We start from the raw sequence: 21,995 nt of genomic DNA on the forward strand, positions 1-21,995 counted from the left end.
TATGTAACACTGTTAGGGAGGGGATGGGGGGTCGGCACAAGGGGTTGGAAACTCTTAGAACTATACTTATTATGTTAACCAGTATATCAAAATATATGTTAGTATACTAATTATTTCCTTTACATACCGCCAGTATACTTACCAATATATTGAGAGCTGGGAGATTGAGAGTTAACAGTCAAGACCCGAAGAAAAAAATTTCCCTGTACAACCCGAAGCCTGCAAAATGCGTTACAGTAAATTTTCGCAGGCTTGGGAAATATGCAAAATAGCACCAAACTTCAATGTTTTATAGTGTTTTGGAATCGTCAGAATGTCTACTTTACGGAAAAAATATGCAAATTAGTGGATTTTTGGGTGGGGCTCTGGGGGGAGGGGGTGAACGAAAAAATATGCGAGCAAAATGCGTTACAGTAAATTTGTAAAATTTATATCTTATGCAAAACATGACCAAAACTCAAAGTTTTATAGTGCTTTGGAAAGGTCTTCACCTGAACTTTATGTTAAAAATATAAAAAGACTACGTTTTCCATAAAGTTTTACTAAAAAAGTTAAGTAAATATCTATTGTTCTATATACTAACATCAGTAAGAGAATAAAAACATGACTTTTCATTAGAAACATAATCATGCGACATATCTAACTTCTCAAAATTTCATGAATAGTCAATCTGCAACAAAATTGAACCGATTCAGCTGAACCGGTTCAGCCAACCGGTTCAATAGTTGTACCGGTTGAACATTTCTGGCACAAAATGTATCATGCGACATATCTAACTCTTTCAAATTGCCTGAAAAGGCATTCTGTAACAAAATTGAACCGATTCAACTGAACCGGTTCATCCAACCGGTTCGATAGTTGTACCGGTTGAACATTTCTGGCACAAAATGTATCATGCGACATGTCTAACTCTTTCAAATTGCCTGAAAAGTCATTCTGTAACAAAATTGAACCGATTCAGCTGAACCGGTTCGATAGTTGTACCGGTTGAACATTTCTGGCACAAAATGTAGCATGCGACGTATCTAACTCTTTCAAATTGCCTGAAAAGTCATTCTGTAACATAATTCAACCGATTCAGCAGAATCGGTTCATCCAACCGGATCGATAGTTGTACCAGTTAAACATTTTTGGCACAAAATGTATCATGTGACATATCTCACTCTTTCAAATTACCTGAAAAGGCATTCTGTAACAAAATTGAACCGATTCAACTGAACCGGTTCATCCAACCGGTTCGATAGTTGTACCGGTTGAACATTTCTGGCACTACTAACAGTTTATTGCTTTTCGGTTAGTATACTAACAAGTATACTGGAATATCATTAGTATACTCAGTATTCCTAAGTAATATTAGAGTTTCCAGCCCCTTGGGTCGGCATCAGTTACGTAATGTTACGAAATTTGGGGGAGGGGGGTGCACCTAGGGTATCGTTAATCTGTTAAGATTTGTTACGAAGGGGAGGGGGGAGGGAGGGCGGTGGGGTTCAAAAATCCCAAAGTTTGCGTTACGTAATAAAAGAACGCTCCCAAAGTGTTTAGTTATGTCAGCCAGCAAAACCAAAAGGAGCGCACAAATTCCCAGTCAACTCAATCGGAATTTAATTCGAATCGTTTACGTATTCCGTTTCAAACGCAACAACCTGTTCGTACACGGAATCGGTTGTTGCGTTTGAAATGGAAAACGTAAACGATTCGAATTGAATTCCGATTGAGTTAACTGGGAAAGTGTACTAGCTCTAACCCAGTTAACTCGATCGGAATTCTAAAACGGAATTCAATTCGAATCAATTACGTATTCCGTTTCAAACGCAACAACCGATACGTACACGGATCGGTCGTTGCGTTTGAAACGGAATGCGTAAATGATTCGAATTGAATTCCGTTTCAGAATTCCGATTGAGTTGACTGGGAAAGCTCAGCGGGTTTGGCAACTTTGGAATGAATTTTTGTTGCAGTGAATTCAATAACATTTTGCGTTTCAACTATGTTTTTGTTGTTCATGAACTTTTAGTAGTTTAACATTATGTAATTTAAAAAAAGGAACAAAGAAATAAGACGAGACAATATCGCTGTGTCTGTTACTTCATCATTGCATTTATTGACTGGTAAGCTGGAGTTTAAGTGATTGAATCAACAAAATATACATGTTTATGTACGGTTCTAATCACAATGAATTACAAATACAAACTAGTTAAACTAAAAATATTTAAAATAATGTGTTGTGTTCGCACATGCCCACCCAGTCACGACGTTCTAGCAGCAGGCTTTTCTTACAGCATTCCATCGTTCTAGCACGATTCTAGCAGAGCCGCTTTGTAAGAACCCTGCTAGAATTGGATCCTAAAATTAGCTTAAATTCCTGATGTTGTTCACAACCAGGGTTGCCAGATAAATCTGGAAATGCCAGTTTTTCCAAGTGTCAGCCTGATTAAAGATTTATCCTCCTCTGTGCTAGATTTTGGCAGATTTTTCACTTTATGCCTATTTTGAACATTTTTTTTAATGATCGAGTACATATGAAACCAAAATACAAAATGTGTTTTTCTTAACGGAACATAATTTTTGAGGCTATAAAATCAGTTAAACCATTTGAATCGTAATTTAACATTTGAATTAATTCATACCTCCCCTTCCTCTACCATCAGAATGGTTAAATTTTGTCTGCCAGATTTTTCAAATTTTGACCTGGTAATCCTGTTCACAACGATAAAGCTTACTTTTCTGAGTACTATGACCCTTTTGTACGACCACTCTTTTGTTCTGCTGTTTCCCAGTTAAATCAATCCGAATTCTGTAACGGAATCTAATTAGAGTCGTACACAAATTTCGTTTCAAACGCAACAACCGGTTATGTGTTCGCAACCGGTTGTTGCGTTTTTTTTTTTTCTTAAAACTTGTTTTTTAGTTAGTACATATAAAATTGCCTAACTACAACATTGTTTGTATCTTTTATATACAAAACTAGTAGTAACTAGAGTGGAAGAACCTTAGGCATTTGTTGGTTTCAACAAATGTTAAGGTAGTTTTGAAAATGTATGTTCACAGCAGTTTTGTTATTCCACCTTATTTCCCTAACATTTTTCTGAAAACAATATAAACTTGGGTTTTTGAAATGGTAAATGTTGTAACTAATTGCTTCTGACACTAACCATAATGCCGCCTTTTTCTGATAATTCATCTTTGTGATACCGTGATACAATATTTCTTCTGGCGAGTTTAGTTTTAGTTTGATACGATTCTTAATAATATCTTCTACCCAATTCCAAATCACTCCTGATTGGAGACAGTTTTTGATTCTGTGCACATTAGTATCTGGATTGTTACATAAATCACAGTTGCTATTATTCACCAGGTTAGTGTAGTTAAACAAATTAACTTTGTTGGAAATTACATCATTGAATGTAAGATACAATGTTGAGCGCGCGTTTGTACTTAGAAAATTCTGGTTTATGTTTTCCCATATGCACTCCCATTCAAAGTTTGGATATTTTGCTTCTACTTTTGGTTTTGTGTTCTGTTCTTCAATCAATTTCCAATACAACGTGCGATTATTATCTGGGATTTGATCATATTCACGTTTTGCTCTGCTAATCCAGTTCCTGCTGTTTACTGTTAACCAACTCGCATTTTCATACCGCAGCATGAAATGATCGATTTTTCTACCAGATTTATAAACTAGATTTCTGATAAACAAGGCTTTACACTGGCTTTCTGGATCAATTAACGTAAGCCCCCCTTTAGCATAGTCTAAATACAATTGATTGCGACCAACTTTGAAAATGGGTGATTTCACAGAAAGTAACCTGAGATTTTTTTAATTTGAGCTAAATGTTTGTTGGAGGGAGTTAGTACGTGTGAAATATACCAGAGTTTGGATAGCAAGTATGTGTTAAGCACAAACACTCGTTCAAGTAAGCACAATTTCCTTGCACCGTGCACTCTGCAGGCTTGTGTGAATATTCGAATCAGCAAATCGCAATTAACTTGGACCATGTCCTTCCACCTAGCTTTAACTATAAGTCCTAAAATTTTTAGTTCTGATCTTTCTGGGATTTTTTGTGGTCCTATTTTACAGTTGTTTAGCCTTAAAAGGCGGATTTCTTAGGATTTAGGGTAATACCGGCTGCTGTAGAAAACTTGGAGACTAGGAACATAACTAAATCAAACTCTTCGTCATTCCTTACCAGAATCGTCAGATCGTCAGCATAGGCAGATACCTTGAAGAAGGTATTGTTGATCATCATTCCCACGAGATTATCGTGTAGTCGTCTAATGAGTGGCACCAGGTAGAGCGAGAAAAGCAGCATCGACAGGGGGCATCCTTGTCGCACCGACCGTGCAATCTTGAAGGATGCTGTCAGGAAACCGTTCACCAGCACTTGGGAGGAGGCGTTCCGGTAGAGCTGCTTTAACAATGCAATGAACTGCCCCGAAACTTGAAAACGTTCCAAGGTTTGCCACAGCATGTCATGGTCCACAGAGTCAAAGGCTTTCTCCAAGTCGAGGCTGAGCAGCGCGAACTTGACTCTTTTCGTTTCTTGAGCCCTTGCGATGATTGTCCTTAAACGATCCAGATTGTCCACACAGGATTGGTTGTGAACGCCAGCAGTCTGGCCATCGCCCAGCAGCAGATGCATGCAGGTGGAGAGCCTAGCAGCCAAAATTTTGGTTAAAATCTTGTAGTCCGTGTTCAGGAGGCTGATTGGTCGGTAATTGGAAAGGTCCGACTTATTCCCTGTTTTCGGCATCAAAGTGATAACACCGCTAGAAAGTTTTCTTGCAGCGGCACGCGTCCCGCAATGGCACCGTTGTACAGCTTGAGGAGGTCGTCCTTCAGCTCATCGAAATGTTGCTCGTAAAACTCGTAGGTGAGGCCATCTGGTCCAGGTGCTTTTTTGCTTGCCCTCTGGATAACACAGTTCAACAAAAATCAAATGTTTCTTGTCTCTGAGACGAGAATATGTGTTCCTAGTAGATTTTGCCTGCTGAATCCGAATCCGGGTTCAGAATTGCTCAAATGGTCCCAATTTTGAGATACACTCGTTTGAAATGTTAGTTCAGGCCAAAATTAGCTACTTTGTCGACTATTTTACAAAAGAACTATTGAAAAACAAATAAACCAGTACATGTATCTTAAAGTTCACGTTTTCCCCTTTCTGAAACACCCTTGGATTTTAAAATTTGATTGTTTCTTCGCATATTTATAGCCATTTTAAAATTAGAATTTGACTTGCATGCAAGTTGGAAAACTTGAATGATAACCAACTGAAAATATAATTTAAAAATGGTTATAAGTATGCGTAGAAACAATCAAATTTTAAAAACCAGGGATGTTTCAGAAAGGGGAAAACGTGAACTTTAAGAAACATGTATTGATTTATTTGTTTATTCAATAGTTCTTTTGTAAAATAGTCGACAAAGTAGCTAATTCTGGCCTAAACTAACATTTCAAACGGGTGTATCTCAAAATTGAGACCATTTGGAGCAATTCGGGACCCGGATTCGGATTCAGCAGACAAAATTTTACTAGGAACACATATACTCGTCTCAGAGACAAAATCTTGTTGGACTGTGTAATCGTTTTTAATTCATCTTCTTCAACCGCAGCGATCAGCTTGTCATTGGCCTCTCGTGGAAGAGATTTTGAGACATGGTCCAGAACAGCGTGGCTAGGCGAGAGTCCTTGCCGTTTCGCAAAGGTTTTCTTGAAGTGATCGTATACGACTTGCTTGTTATTGCCCGACTCAGGTGATACTTCCAGTAACGGAGAGTTAAATCCTCTTTTTACGATCTTCGACATCTGGTACATGCTTAACCGCTCGCTTTCGAGCAGTGTTGCTGGCTGGTGACGATTCCGATAACTAGCGAGACGGCTGTGTTCAGCGTCTACAAGCTTTGTTTTGGCGACTTCGATTTCATCTTGCACATTTTCACCTTCGGCTTGTTTCTCCTCCAGCCGCTTGTGAAACCGTGCTTTCCTCACGCTGTTCGTTTGATTGAACTGGATAGCTTTTCACTTGTAGAACTGCTTGACTTTGTTCTTGAAATCATATGACCACCATTCCGAAAAGCTGTTCGTGTACTTACGGCGCTTTTTGAGCTCAACTAGAGCTTCCCGGAAGCCCACTGTTGTTTCGGGATCCCTTAGAAGGTAGTCGTTGATTTTCCAGTAACCTCTTCCTACCGCTGGCGTGGCATCGTCCCGATCGATCGTGTACGTTGCTAGGATTGCGTGGTGGTCTGAGAAAGTGACAGGTAGAGTTTCGAACTTCTTAATCCGTCCAGCGAGGGATTTGTTGGTGTACATCCGGTCCAGCCTAGACGCCGACTCGCCTCTGTGAAAGGTGAACCGACGACCGGGTAGTCCCACGTCTCTCAGTTGGTAACCGCTCACAAGTGCTTGGAAAGCCTGAGAGAGGGGTTTGTTTTTGCTCTTACAATTATCCGCTTCGAGAATGCAGTTGTGGTCACCTCCGAGGAGAGCGTGGCGAGTTTTAGGTTTATCCATGTGTGCAATGATACGATCTTCGTAAAGATCTTCACGTTCCGCCTTGGCTTGAGATCCCGAATGTCCATATACATTGATAACATTAATGCTATCAAAGGCAATTGAGGTGATTCGTCCGTTCGGGTCCATCAGCGTCTCATCGAAGGGTAGGGTTTTACGAATGAGAATCGCGGTACCAACATTGGTGCTACGTCGGTTGACCACAGCATGGTGGGTGGGGATGAAAGAGAAGTTACTGAAAGCAACTTCCTGCAACAGGGCCACGTCTACGTCATGGCGGATTACAAAGTCCTTTAACAGGTTTTTTTTGGCCTCAATCGAAATTGCATTCAGATTGATGCTGCAGACTTTTCTGACAAAATTCATTTTGAATCTTGGAAATAGGGTTGGTTTAGGGTGTCGTTGGTTTTAGGTGAGATTTGCGTGGCTTACTTCGTCTTGGATCTGCCTCCACTCCCACCGCCTGGCTTGTTGTCCTGCTTAGTTGAGTCTGCGGCAATCGCCTCCAGCGCTCCTGCCAATTTCTTCGACTTCGACTTCGAGCCCTTGACCTTGGTGAAGCCATCGGTGTCAACTTCATTCGCCGACTCATCGCTTGAAATCAGCACACGTTTGGCTGTCCCTTCCGTCTCGATACCCTCCATCACGAACTGCGGCGTAATGTACTCGACTTTGTAGTGTAACCCTTCTCCGAGCGACCTCGCTGGACTTGCACCCGCAGATTCGAGCTGGATGTCATCCGGATCCCCTTCGTGCTGCTGTAGAGCGGCCTCCATCGGCGCCGGCAGTGTCGGAGCGTCAGCGAGCTGTTGAATGCTTTCAACACCGACCAACTTCTTGGATGAGACCAGGGTTGTCATGTTCAACACGATCGGGCTCGTGTTGTCATTTCCTGTACATCCCTGCTTGCCTTCGCTGTCCTTGACGGCGTCGGAGTACAGTGTTCCTTGACCTCCCTGCGGCGTCACCGGCTCCACAATGAGCTCGACGGTCCGCTGATACCCCCGGGTGTTTGCGGTTCCACGATGTCCATCTGCTGCGTCTCCAGATCCTGGTGCTTCTTTTTGCTTTGCGGGCAGTCAACCTTCAGGTGACCTTCCTTCTTGCACTGGAAGCACTTCTGCTTCAGACCATCATAGTAAATCCGCCCCTTGCGGTTGAGGAAATACAGAGCAGCTGGGATCTCCTTTTTGACGTCCATGTATACTCCACGGATTCCGGTATACAAGTCGAGCTCTAGTTCCGCCGGGAACTTTTCTCGAACGGTGCGCTTGACGACTCCGTACTTCCCCAGCATTTCTTGGGGCTTTTCTTCACCTCTCTGACTTGCTTGCGCTGCCGCTGCTGCCCATTTGATTTTTTTCTTGACCGGTTCCTTCCGAAGTGCGTATACCGCTTTAAGCAGAAAATTTCGCAAAAGCAAGTCACTTTGAAACGAACACTCGAACCAGGAACATCGGGCCGGCGGAGCAGCAGCAGCAGCCAATAGAAGAAGAGGACCACCAACTATAAGGAAGAACCACCAGCAGCAGGAGCAAATTCGTACAATGCCGCACCAGGCGGACCGGTAGAAGTCGCCAAGATGTGGCAGTTCTCATGGAAAATGGCCATTTCGACAGTGGTGGTCAAAACCTGGAGTGGCTGGTGCCCTCAAAGAAGGTTCTCCCGGGCACAGACTGTGGCCGTATTCATATCGGCAATCCGTTAGTGCTAAAATCGGTTCAGGAACCAGGTTGGCCACTTTGGTTGCCTCACAATTGTCAAGCAGCTGCAAGCGCGAGAGAGATTTTGATGAAATCCGCTGAAATCAACTTTTCAAAAAAAAAGAATAGAAATAATTATTTATTATAGTAAAACTAGTAAACTTTGAACCGGAGTACACTTGAAGGACAGAATCTAACCACTCCTGTGTACCAAAAGGGCACCGGCAAGATATCATTCTACAGCACAAAGGGGCAAAAAGTAAAAGCATTATTACACAACCTAGACCCGAATTAGAGGACCAGAAAGTAAAATATTCCGTGTTTCCTGTTTTGGCTAGAGAGCAGAACCTAAACAATCTGAGCAATCGGTATTGCACATCCTTAATTGCCTTCGTCCAGGTCGCATAAGAAAAAATTTAAATCATAACCATGTCCATGGTGGCTACGATCCACTGGAAAATCTTGCAAAAGTCCTGTCCACCGGTAATTTAGCCTCCGTCTCCTCCACCTCAAACACTATCACAGAGCAACGATGGTCAAGAACAATCCCTTTATTCGCCAACGACATTTCAATCTCCTCCCGTTCGTATTTCACAATACCCGATCGAAACAAATCCGATCACCGAATGCGGCCAAATAAAACTGTTAAATACGTTGCTATGCAACAGAAAGACAGTTTAGTTGTAGCGGAAAAACTGTTTATTTGCATCCGACTGGTTTGCTAGTCGGGATTGAACTGACTTGCATCAGCTGTGCAGGTCAAGGCCTGCTACATCTCCCCCTTAAGAGATGTCGTACAAATTCAGCCACCGTGGAATCCTGGACGGTCGAACGGGACGTCGTGGACCAACAGGAAGTATCGGTGTCGGCGGCTTCGGCGGCGTTACGGGCTTGTCGGCGGGTACGGCATCTTCTTCAGGCAGCACAAAGGGGTTTGTGCCAGATCCACCTTCCAATGGATCTTCGGTTCCAGGCAGGGCTGGAGGTGCGGGACTGTCTGGAACAGGGATGTCGATCTCGATGGAAGCTTCAGGTTCTTCCTGGTCGGCTAGCAGCAACGGTCGAGCTTCTTCGATCAGGATCTCCCACGGTAGACGTTGTTGGACTTGGTCAGGAACATCAGCATCGTAGCGAGGGCGTAACTGGTTGACGTGCGAACTCACGATCCTCTGTCTTCCTTCCAGGTCCAGCTGCACGATGTAGTTGACGGAACCTTTCCGTTCGACGACACGGCCGGGAATCCAGGACTTGGTGTTGCGCTGGTGGTACTCGGCGTAGACCAGGTCATCGTCCTTGAACTCGCGCTTGACGGCTCCATGCCGACGGTTGAACTGCTCGTTCTGCTTGTGGTTGATGGCGACCGGCGTGGCAGGAACAGGCTTCTTCAGCAGGTCCAGTGTGGTGCGCACGGGTCGTCCAAGGAATGCTTCAGCTGGAGACGTCATGTTCGGTGTGTTCCGGTTGGGCGTGGAACGGTACACCGACAAGAACGTTTGCAAGTGCTCCAGTGTGGGCGAGCCTAAAATTTTGTCTCCTCGTCGCCAATTGTTAAATACGTTGCTATGCAACAGAAAGACAGTTTAGTTGTAGCGGAAAAACTGTTTATTTGCATCCGACTGGTTTGCTAGTCGGGATTGAACTGACTTGCATCAGCTGTGCAGGTCAAGGCCTGCTACAAAAACCATTTAGCGCGGCGGGATGAAAACAAATAGCACATAGTACGGTTACCATCTTCTTCCACCACGAAAAAAAAGAAAATTGAACATAAGCATGGTAGATCCACATCGTTGGAGAGGAACCCGGAAAATCATTCCAGCTGTTGACATAACCTCTTCCTCCTCCTCCTCTTTGCCTATATCTGCTGCCCTGAAACCTCTTCCCGTTTGAGCTCCGCCAAACCCGGTCTAAACATCACATTCTTAAGTGTGGCGGAAGCTTGCTAAGGCCTGATTTGGCCAATCTGTGACTGGACAGGACTTCTTCTTCAAAACAAATTCCGAACAGTATGCTTCAGGATGGTGAAATTTTCTGCGCCACAATTGTTGTTGTTTTTGTCTGTCAATTGTCAACCAAGGTGTGCAAATGTAGGTCATACTATTTTTCGTCAATAAATTAACTAGTACATCAACGACAACGTTAATATATTGACGAAATATAATTATTTTGACTCTGTACACCCCCTAGGGTAGGAGCAACGGGTGGTGGAAGCCTGAAGAAAGCGGCCGCACAAGGCCAGCTACGCGACAATCATCCTTCGTTCCGTCCCACTTGCTCGCTTCCGGCTCGGTGCGTCGGTTAATATGATCACTCTCAACATCAAAGCTCCTACGGCCGCCGAGACGAAACAACCCAGCGCGAGAGCGAGCAAGTTGATCAACATGGGCACCTCAAACATCTTCGGCAAATCGAGCTCCACCGTCAATAGCAGCAACGTTTCGACTGCCAACCCCATCAAAACACCCACACGCGAAGATCCTCACAACGCACGACGACCATGAAAGATCTGATCTAATCGCTTTCCGGCCCGCTTTCGGTCGGCAGCCCCGACAAATTGGGCGAACTGGAAGAATTTAACGCACGGACCGCGAACGAACCTGCTGCTGCCGCTGCCGTAGTTATGATACTATGATACAGCATGCTGCAGGCGAATACACCAGCTGTCGGTGGGATGACTTAGCAGCTTTTGGGTTCGTTCCGGGGAGCGCCGTCCTGTCAGCGCTGCAGGGGTGGGATCGCGCACACTGCGTATAGTTAGCGCAAAACTGGTTGAATAATTCGGCTTTGGCCGAACATTCTCCCCCCCCCCCCGGGTTGAAGTCTCGACTTCTAACATTAAACCCGCTAGAAGAGAATCGGCCGCTGGCCACGCTGGAATTCGTCGGCGGTAAAGGATCTCGGACCAGATGTGCATGCTTCGTCCCGAACTTGCTGCCATCTGGTGGTGTTCTTCTGTGTCTTCAACCGACGAAACACCGACAGAAGAATCCACTGAGGTTCAGGAGACCCGGGCCCCCTAACCACAAGTCAAAGGAAGAGTGGAATAGGGACAACCCCGGGCTCCTGATGCCCCTGGAAGAGGTCGCACAAGGGGCAAACCCCCATCCCCTCGGATAAACCCTGGACTTCGCTGCACGACAACGCTACACCACCAGCAACAAACGACCAACAAACGACGACTACGGGAGGACGATTTAAACCTGCGAAAATTTATTAAAAGTGACTCTAGTTTTTAAAATTTAGTGCTTCAAATTATCAATATTAAATTTAGGTTATCAAATTATTGCATGCACGTCGATCTACACCGGAAGTAGCAATTTTAAAAGGAGTAATCCTTACGCTACCAGATATAATAAACAAACAAACAAACAAACAAACAAACAAACGGCACTGCTTCTCGTTGATGGTGAAGATTACGGACTGCACCAGCTTCTCCGCACATTTTCTGGCTGCACGGACACGATCGGTTGATCGTGCAACGTTGGCGTTGAATAGCTGGCAGCTGTATGCTTCGCTCTCGTGGCTTGGCTTCGTGGCCGAGTCCTCTTGGACGGCTGGTACTGTGCAAACGGGCTATGCACTGTTCCGAAGCGAACGATCCTCGACGTTCACTTCGTCGGCTCCGGCTGGCTGCAGTGAGCGAACTTCCTCGTCCTTCACTGCCTGGTTCGTGGTGATATTGGGATCCTCGCTGACCAGTCCAGTCGTCTCCGGCCTTGGAACAGCTTGCGGATCGTTGGACTCGGCGTCTTCGCATCCTACGTCGGCTGGCAGCAGTGAACCAAGTTCCACTGGCTGACACCTGCCGACGTCGAACTCACCATTGATCCGCTCTTCTGTCCGTGGCGTAGGAACAACAACGCCCGAACCGCTGGACAAGTCGACGTCACCTCGTACGCTTGTCGAGGTAACATGGCCGACCACTTCAGGTTCTTTGTGCAGTTTCATCTCTTGATGTTCTGCAGGGGGTTTCTCTTGTTGGCGGATCTGTCTGGCATGCTTGGGTTCTGCTACAGCTGGGTTGTCGGTTTCACCTTTCTCTGGAACATCTCCGTCACCGGTTAACTCGCTCGTGACAAGCGGAGTTGGGATGGCAAACTGCTGCGGGACTGCTGGTGGCTGAAATTGTTGCTGTTCAGTGACTTGAACGGGCTGGAACAGCCGTGCGCTACTGAGGGCTACGATCCTGTTGTTGACTCCTTGAGTAATCCTTCAATCGCCGCACACTCCATGTCGTGAGCGTCTCTTTCGTCAGCAAAAAGATCACTCTCCTCACCATCTTGCAGCACTTGATCCAACTCACCATAGAACCGCTCGATGTTCTTCGCGAACACCCGGAACTCTGGCAAGGTGATCTTCCTCCAGTCCTCCTGTTTAGGAGTAGCAGGATCTTACCCTTGACCTGGCGTCGCTTGTTGGCCAAGCGCTTTGCGGACCTCGGTTGACCGGCGGGGTTCATCGTCACTGGTGATTGGTTCCTTGATTTCTTCGGACACTGTTGCTCCACCGTGATCGCGCTCGTGGCGACACGACAACAGCAGCGGTCTTCAGCTCCCTGAAACGCTTCTTCTTAGGGTCACTTCTGCGCTTGCAGCAAGAGACACTTCTGTTCGAGTTGTCGCACTTGCTTGTAAGCGAGACACTTTTTTCTTCTCGGGGTTCTTCTGCGCTTGCAGCAAGAATCACTTTGGTCGGGGTGTCACACTGGCTCTTCAGCGAAACATTCGGGATGCCTCGTCGCAGCCACACCTTCCAGAACCTTCCTACTGGCGCTTGCAGCAGGCCCTTTCCGTCAGCGCTGTGGCCTCGACGCAACTGGATCTGGAACCTTCCCGGCTGACGCTTGCAGGAGGCCACGTTCCACTTTTTCTTACGTGTGCAGCTGGAGCGACCACCAAATCCGCAGCGGTACTGCGAACTGGAATTTTCCACGATTGGGAACACAAAATGGCGTCGCTTCGCTCACTACACACACGCACAGATTCACGCAGACATCTTCACTTTTTGCGGTCTCTTGCCGCCACTTTTTCCGCCGTTAGGCCACGGAGTCGCCTTCCGGAAAGCCCTAGAAATGTCACTTTTCCGAATCCCGATAGCGCACTATTCTTCGGCGGCAAGATGGCGGCGCGTGCCGTTTTCTCGCCGAGCGCACACTCTTCAATTCTTTTGCCAATGGCCAAGGGGACCACTTCTGGCTCACTTCCTTCCACTTAACGCGATCCGCTGACCTTCCGTCAGCGTCTTCCGATCCGTCGTTCTGCAGGACACAGACACACGGCACGTTTACACGCGGAGCACTCGAGACACTTGCGGGATGTAGAGGAAGCTCCGGAGGAACGCGGGAAGTTCAAACCCGTCACACTCCGAACTTTTCTTCTCGGGAATCGAGGCGATCGTCCAGCTGATCCGCCGCCACCCTTCACTAACACTACGCAAACTGTCCGATCCGTAGGCCTTTGTCCGGTTGGAATGGACCAAATGTTGCGGCAACTGGCAACGGTTATTGGGCGAGGTGGACTGTTTCTTCGATCGAGCGGACTGTAAACACTCGCGGATTTGTAGGACTATTTTTCGGACGAATAAAACACGCTAAAGATCACCTTTCTCCACAAAACTTTCTCTTATTTCCTGATCTATTTACAGAGTTGATCTTTTCACTTCGTGTTCCTTTTGCGAATGGCTTCGCGCACCTTGCTGCTTGCCTTTGCGCGCGCTTTCTTGCTCGTTGTTTTTCTGCTGTCAAAGTTGGCAGCGCCGTCCTGTCAGCGCTGCAGGGTGGGATCGCGCACACTGCGTATAGTTAGCGCAAAACTGGTTGAATATTGCGCGTATTTCCGAAAAAGACACGGGGCAAACCAGCCTCGAAACGACGCGCCGCACTTTCGGCAAATGCGCGCTGTCAAATCCCATACTGTGCGTTTTGTTTTTGTTGATCTTCTTCTTCGAATTGCATGGCATTGTTGCCGGAAATGTTCTTTATTGCACCAAAAGTGTAGAAAATCGTTGGCAACAGTGTCTGCGGCACATTCTGAAATGCCACGCGGCGTGTACCTCCGAAAGAAACGGACAATAATTCGGCTTTGGCCGAACAACCGCGGTGCACCCATTTCACTCTTGAACACAAACGGTTTTCCGAAAACGGTGCGGAGAGTCTAACCCAGCGGTGCTCAAAGTTTTTGGATGCCGGGCCAATTTTGAAGCTTAAGAAAGCTTGCGGGCCATATGTATAAAATTGGTTATTTATTTAAAAAAATTACGTTAATAAATGTAAAAGACTAAAAAATAAATCTAAATCATGGTCGAGGGAAGGCAAAAAAATAAAAGAATTATGAAAATTTAAAATACAAGCCAGAATATTCAACATTTCAATGAAAAAAATGTTGGAAAATGTTGAAAAACACACTTAGATTCGCAATCAAAATTTTCAAAATATGTAAGATTCGACAAAAAACTACATTTTTGCGAAAAAACCTTTTTGTTGTTAATCGAAAGTTCATTAAAATTCAAATTATGTTTGAATAAACCCGAGCATGCCCAAAATGATTCTAAACGCAGAGGAATGCATTTTTAATGGATTTCAGCTGATTGCACTTAAATAACAAAAGCTTTGAAAAATATTTGCAACCGCCTTATTTTTCCAATTTAAACATTTTGTCTGTCTGAATCAGATGGTAATCAATCAGTATCGATATCCAACTGTGATGAGTTCGAATCCCGAAGTGGAATGTTTCTAAGTGCAAATTAAGTTTGAGGCTCAGTTTATTTATATAGTCATAATGATTTTAAAATTAATATGTAATGCTTATATTTTTGCTATTATTACAGTTTTATAAAAAAAAAAGCAAAACAATCAAAAAGGTTATGGGTGGTGAGTCACCCAAAACCTCTTATACGCAAATGGACCCGCGCCCCTTAGCAACGTAGGGATCGGCAGTTGAAGTCGCTAACCACCGCGCCACGAGGCCCTCCCAGTTTTATACTTAAGTCAAATTTGAACTTTTCATTAACATTTCCAAAAATATTGGATGAATATTTTGACAATATTTACTAGTTTCATTACGAGTTTCACTCACATTGAAACGTGTGAAAAAAGTTTCAATTAGAAAGATTTTTGAACAACATATTTGTATCGTAAAATAAGGATAAAAAAGAATAGATCATTAGTTTAATACTAACTGTTTGTGATTGGGCTTGGGCGGAAAGGTTCCGGAATGAAACACACCCGCGAGTTCTTTAAAACTAGACAAAACTTTATCTGCGTCTTAACTCGTCGAACTCGTGGACTGTAATGCTGTTCGCTCTCGTTGCTGCGCGCTGAGCGCGCGCATTTCTCTCTCGTTCTCTCGTCGTTTCTTGCTCTCCCCAACTCTCGCGCGTTTCTCGAGGGGTTCGTCGATGCGTTTGGCTGGGCGATCGTAGTAGGCTTGGGGTTGGACACTGCGCAAACTTTCACTTTTCTGTAAAACGTCAACTTCTTCGGTTCAGGACCGAACATACTCCCGCCGGCGAAGTGGCGACTCAAGAATCTCTTCCTCTAGCAAGCGACCGTCCGTTGTGCGGTGGACCACTTCGCTCGATTCTGGTGCTGGGTGAAGTTATTGGTGGGCCAACGACTCCAGAAATGGCGAGGCTTTCGGCTGGGGTATCTTCTGCGACGGTGTGCGGCTGGTTCATCTTCACTCGGCTTGGAACGTAAGCAGATCCGCTCTTATGCGTGACTTCTCGTACGATGGATCCTCTGTTGATCGGCCAGAACCTCTGGCGTGCGGCCGCGAGCAACCCGGACGGGGCTGCGTGGAATGCTCGGCTGGGGCTTGTCACGTTGTAGTGCTTGTGAGGTAAGATCTTTGGTTGCTTGGTCTCGTACGATAATCTCGAAATTTGTCTTCTCCACCAACTCGGTTGACGCCGTCCTCGATGAATGAATTGAGCGATTAGACCTGCTTGCAAGGCTCATCTCGCTCCTCTCGGTTGATGTCGTTTCCAATTGTTTCGGGCTGCCGAAACCCTCCTGCCGTCAGATGGTCCGACACGACACGGCTGTCCTTGCGGCGAATGTTGTTCTTGATCCGTGCGCTGGTCAGCGCTGCTCGATACGACGACTCGGTGAACGCACCAAATACCACACGCACTTTGGTTCCAGGTTTGTCTTTGTTCTTGTCCACCAGCTCACAGTGACCAAACTCCTCGGTTTCCAGCAGGAACTGACTCTCACCCGACTCAACCACACCCTTGAACGGAAGGCCAACGCCGTGACCACCAGTAGCGTCCAGCTTGGGGGAACGCTGGTTGAACTCCTCACTCGATTCCTCTTCGGTCGGCAGGAAAGGGCCGCCAGATACCTGATCCACCTCCTTGATCTGTTGGACAGCACTGCTGGGACCATCGAGAAAGAGGACGTTGCAGCTCAATGTTTGGACAGCGGGGAAATCTTTCGAGCGAGCCCCCACTATCACCCAGCCAAAGTTTGTCTCCCGCTGCTCCGGAAATCCAACACCAAGTTTGCGTTTGCCATTCTTCATGGCACTCCAGAAGTGTTTGGCCCCCAGAAGGATGTCCACCTCCCCAGGGATGTAGAACGAGGGATCCTCCAGTTGAGTCCCGGAAGGAAGTTCCCAGCTGGAAACGTCCTCGAACACGGTTGGTAGATTGCTGGTTACCTCTTCCATGACCAGGCAATCCACAGAGGCTCGGAAATCACCATACAGAGAATGCAAAGGTAAGCTTACCTCGTGAGTGATGTTGCTGCGTTTACCATTTACACCGACAACTACAGTGTTCACCGATCTTGCAGGTAGTGCCAGCTTCGATGCAAGACCAGCGCGGATGGTGCTAACCTGCGAGGCGCAGTCCAGGAGAATGCGACACTGATGCTTTGCGCCGCTGATATCCACCACCTGCGCGATGGCTGTCATCAGAAACACCTGGGAGTCGACACGAGGCTGGTTGCACACACACGACGTTGCGAACGAGCCACTTGCTGGCTGCTCCACTGCTACTGACTCGGGCTCCGGTAACTCGTTCGGCTTCGACTCCTCGGGCTTGGACTCAGACTGGACGTGCGACGATCTGGCCGGCTGGGCGCTTTCGAAGTGCAACAACGTGTGGTGGCGCTTCTCACACTTTCTGCAGGAGTTCTTCGACCTGCATTCCTTGGCGCTGTGTCCTTTCTGCATGCAGTTGAAGCACAGCCTGTGCGACTTTACCTTCTCGGTTCTCTCGTTGGTGCTTAGCTTGATGAAGTCTGGGCAGCTGAAGTTGATGTGTTCGCCAGCACAGAAGTCGCACTGTGCCGAAAGATTTTCTGCCGCCGTTGCCGCATGAGACTTGTACGCCGTGATCTTTGGTGACACGGCAGGTTGTGAACTCTTCGACGATCCACTTGCGGCCTCGCACCGCTCCAAAACGTTGCACTGCGCCTTGAGGTAGGCCACGGTGTCCTCGTAAGTTGGCAACTCACCGTGCGCCAGCGTTGACTCCCAATTCTTGCGCGTATCCTTGTCCAGTGCCGCCGACAGCAGATTTACCACTACCAACTCGGACACTCCTGTCAGCTCCTGTCCGTGAAACTCAAGGTTCGCGACGTGCCGGGTGCACTCGCCCAAAAGCTCTCGCAGCTCCTTGTGCGACTCCTGCGACATCTGCTTCAGGTTGAGGAGGCCACGAATGTGAGTGTCCACGATGATCCGCTTGTTCCCGAATTGCTCCTCAAGCAGGTTCCAAGCGTGCTCGTAGTTGTTGTCGTTGATCGTTTTAGCGTCGATGAAGCCGGCGGCTGACCCAACGAGAGCTTTGTCCAGGTGATACAATTTGATTGCATCGAGGAGCGGTCGTGGCTGAATGGTTACGATGTTCGCTTTATAAGCGAATGGTTCTGGGTTCGATACCCATCTGCTCCCAACGAGAAAGTTCTGGACTCATTGAATTTGGAATTAATGAAAAAACTTCAAGCTCACGGCGGGGTTCGATCCCCTGTCCTTAGGATTGGCAAGCAAAATGCTTTCCACTTAACCGTGGAGCATTGGTAGCTTGAGGAGGAATTAGACTGGTATAGTTGAATCCAAGAATCGGACAAAGAGTCAAATTGAATGCAAGTTGAACATCAGAACTCAAACAAGATTGCATGCAAGATTGCAAGCGCAGTTGAAATTGAATCTAAAAATAACTCGCTATAAATAGCCTGGGCGACTGATAGAATTCATCCAATAAGAGATGAGAAGAATTGAAAGCATTCCCATTAGAAATGAGAACACACGAAGAATTCGAACAACAATGCCAAAGGTCGTTACCACTCGCCTAGGGTGGCTCCTCAGACCATTCACCTTCCCAAAAACCGTCCAACTCCAAGCGAAACTTACCTGAGGATACCGTGGAGATTTTCCCTTAATACTCTTAAAAAAGTGGAGCATCAACACTTCCCGTCTTCCAATTCCCTTTCCTTGTCCCTGGTGCGCGGTGGAGATGGGAGCGGCCGGCAATGGACGGCTGCCATGGTGGTGAGAATCTGGTTTAGGTGGAATTGGTTCTATTCCCAATTATCGATTCCTAGGCAACTTGGGCTTAGACAATCATCACATCACATGGCGAAAATCCAGTCTGCAATCCGCTAAAATCACCGTCTCCTAGCGAAGCGAAGCGAAGCGTGATACAATTTGATTGCATCGGAATCTCGTGATCGGCTCATCAGATCGAGGAACATTGATTTGAATTTGGGCCAATTTTCATACTTGCCGTCGAAGCTCGGCAACGTGTTGCATTCCATGTGATCCTGCAACATCTCTATTTGGTCTCTAACTGCTTTGTCCCTGCACTTGGCGATCCGATGTGTGACCTTGGTACTGGCTGCTTCTTCACGCCTTTCACGCCCTTGGCCACGACGCTTGCCACAGCACCACCGTTGCTCAACTTGCCCTCCGTTCACCACGCTTGTGAAACCAACCAGCCACCAAAAGACGAATCCACCTCTCACACGGCACCACACCACTTTGCAGTTTTGGCTTGGTTCGCGGACCAAGGTTCGGAATGAAAACACACTCGCGATTTTTCTTTAAAACTAAAAAACTTTATTCGCGTCTTCACTCTTCGAACTCGTGGACTGTAATGCTGTTCGCTCTCGTTGCTGCGCGCTGAGCGCGCGTATTTCTCTCTCGTTCTCTCGTCGTTTCTTGCTCTCCCCAACCCTCGCGCGCGTTTCTCGAGGGGTTCGTCGATGCGTTTGGCTGGGCGATCGTAGTAGGCTTGGGGTTGGACACTGCGCAAACTTTCACTTTTCTGTAAAACGTCAACTTCTTCGGTTCAGGACCGAACACTAACAAAAAATAAAAACAGATCAGCTTTTAAAGTTTGTTTAAAATAAGGTTTAATTTTGAAAAAGTTTAAAATCATTTTAGAGATGGTCAACGGGCCATTTTACTTGATCATTCAAAAAGGGTTCGCGGGCCACAAAATATCACCTCGCGGGCAAGGGGTTGGAAACTCAAAATATATGTTAGTATACTTATTATTTCCTTTACATATCGCCAGTATACTTACCAATATACTGAGAGTATCTTAATATACTAACAGTTTATTGTTTTTCGGTTAGTATACTAACAAGTATACTGGAATATCGTTAGTATACTAAGTATTCCTAAGTAATATTAGAGTTTCCAGCCCCTTGCTCGCGGGCCACGTTTGGCCCGCATGCCATACTTTGGTCACCCCTGGTCTAACCCCTTGAATTTTGCACATACATGTCATATGTGGGAACATATTGAAACCTGTGAGCATTGCATATACCGTTCATGTGCCGTGCACATGTGCATTAGCACATTTCTAACTCGTATCCATGTATATTAGGGTTTCATCCAAACAAAAAGTTCTCAGAATCAGGCAAACCGAGGTTCCCCTAGTAGAGGATACCCAAAGGGACTCTCATGACAAATATCAGCCCATTTGGTTGTGAATTGGTCTGTCCCCAGCGGTTTAAAGTTTACATGGAAATTACTATGGGATTTTTATGCTCTTGGTTCAATCGTTCCTACAGGTCTTGGGACAACATGGATTCACTCGGAATAAAGACAGGTGTGTAGACATGTCTGACATGGGGCGTCGTTATTTTCTCCTAGCCGTCATAGCATACTAAGGACAAAGCGTACATTTGAAGGATGAATCGATGATTCTGGAGACACCGGACGTCGATCCAATGCGCACCTTGGGGACAGAATGGACAATAGCCTGTCCCATTTTGAGGTCATGTCGAGGAATTTCAGGTGCTCACTTCTTAAATGATAGATTATGATGTTAGGAACAATGTTTTCTTAGACAAGAAAAAATAATAAAATACTTTCTCGCACCCCCTAGTCAATTTACTAAAAAAAGTCACTTTTTGAACAAATTTTCTAAAATCGCTTGGAGTCAAAAACTGCTTCGATCAGGTGTGTATTATCTTCAAACGATAGGTTTTTGTCCATAGATTAAGATGCACTATCAATATTGGACCAAAATTTAAGTTTTTGGACTCTCCCAGGCGGATTTGTGTCGAAAAAATCGCATTTTTTCGAAACTTTTTTCAGAAATGTTCATTTAATTTAGGGTAGCCTATTTTTCCCAGTAAAACCAATACATGCAGCTTGTAGGAAATTTTATGGCGAACATTTTTCCTTCTGAGAAAATCCAATTTCGACACTCCAGAGCCGAGATATTTGAGTTTTAGTGAGGAAAAAAGTGGCAATTTTCAAAATTTCTCAAAATTCAGAAGCAAGGCCTACTAATTACACGATGTTGCAAGCATATGTCTCAAAGGTCAGGGTATGCTTTTTATAGTAATTTTGGCCGCTAAATCCGAATCTGAAATCAAATTTCGTGTAAACAGTGATGTTTTGGAGCTACACCCTTTTGGAATGTTATTTGCGTGTTTAAGAGGCAGTTTTTGTAAATATTGCTCGGTTTGTTCTAGAGGTCGTATCGAGGTGCTCCGATTTGGATGAAACTTTCAGCGTTTGTTTGTCTATACATGAGATGAACTCATGCCAAATATGAGCCTCTACGACAAAGGGAAGTGGGGTAAAAACGGGCATTGAAGTTTGAATTTTCCGAGGATTTCGAATACGACAAAAGTTAGACTAAAAACAGCCGCTATGGGACAATAACTAACGTTGTAAAATGTTTGTTCTAGAAAAATCGAAAAACTATGAGGAAAACTGCGATTGGCCAAAAAGTTATTACCGTAGGCTTATAGTCCATGAAATTCCCTAACTTTTGAACTAAAAGAGTATGGGTGTTGCTGACTGTTGCAAAAAGATATTGAGGTTTAAAAAAACCATTTCTAACAGTAATTTGCAAAAGCTATGAGAAAATGTTAAACCAATCCTGGATGCCTATGGCTCATTCATTTTGAAGTGCTTCAAAAGACCTTTCGAATGCATCAAAGAGAGTTGGAATTGATGAAGTTTTACTAAAATGCGAGCAATTTTAAGATTTTTTATGTTTTTTGGACCTCGAACTTCAATGCCCGTTTTACCCCACTTCCCTTTGTCGTAGAGGCTCATATTTGGCATGAGTTCATCTCATGTATAGACAAACAAACGCTGAAAGTTTCATCCAAATCGGAGCACCTCGATACGACCTCTAGAACAAACCGAGCAATATTTACAAAAACTGCCTCTTAAACACGCAAATAACATTCCAAAAGGGTGTAGCTCCAAAACATCACTGTTTACACGAAATTTGATTTCAGATTCGGATTCAGCGGCCAAAATTACTATAAAAAAGCATACCCTGACCTTTGAGACATATGCTTGCAA

General features: G+C 45.5%; 1 protein-coding gene and 1 long non-coding RNA gene across 2 annotated transcripts in view; one reads left to right on the forward strand and one right to left on the reverse strand.

Annotated features, from left to right (window-relative positions):
* Positions 1 to 1,968: 1,968 nt before the first annotated feature.
* LOC119765279 (peptidyl-prolyl cis-trans isomerase-like) overlaps positions 1,969 to 21,995 on the forward strand; it is a 39,055-nt gene continuing 19,028 nt past the window's right edge. Inside the window, exon 1 of the mRNA XM_038248824.1 lies at positions 1,969 to 2,108. The gene's annotated coding sequence lies outside the window, so the exon portion shown is untranslated. The remainder of the gene's footprint in view (positions 2,109 to 21,995) is intronic.
* On the reverse strand, positions 2,070 to 2,807 carry LOC119765285. Its single transcript, XR_005276620.1, has 2 exons — positions 2,628 to 2,807; positions 2,070 to 2,571 (listed from the first exon to the last, which is right to left on the reverse strand). It is a non-coding gene; the product is annotated as an uncharacterized LOC119765285 (long non-coding RNA).

The sequence above is a fragment of the Culex quinquefasciatus genome, chromosome 1 (assembly GCF_015732765.1).
Source record: "Culex quinquefasciatus strain JHB chromosome 1, VPISU_Cqui_1.0_pri_paternal, whole genome shotgun sequence".
NCBI lineage: Eukaryota > Metazoa > Arthropoda > Insecta > Diptera > Culicidae > Culex > Culex quinquefasciatus.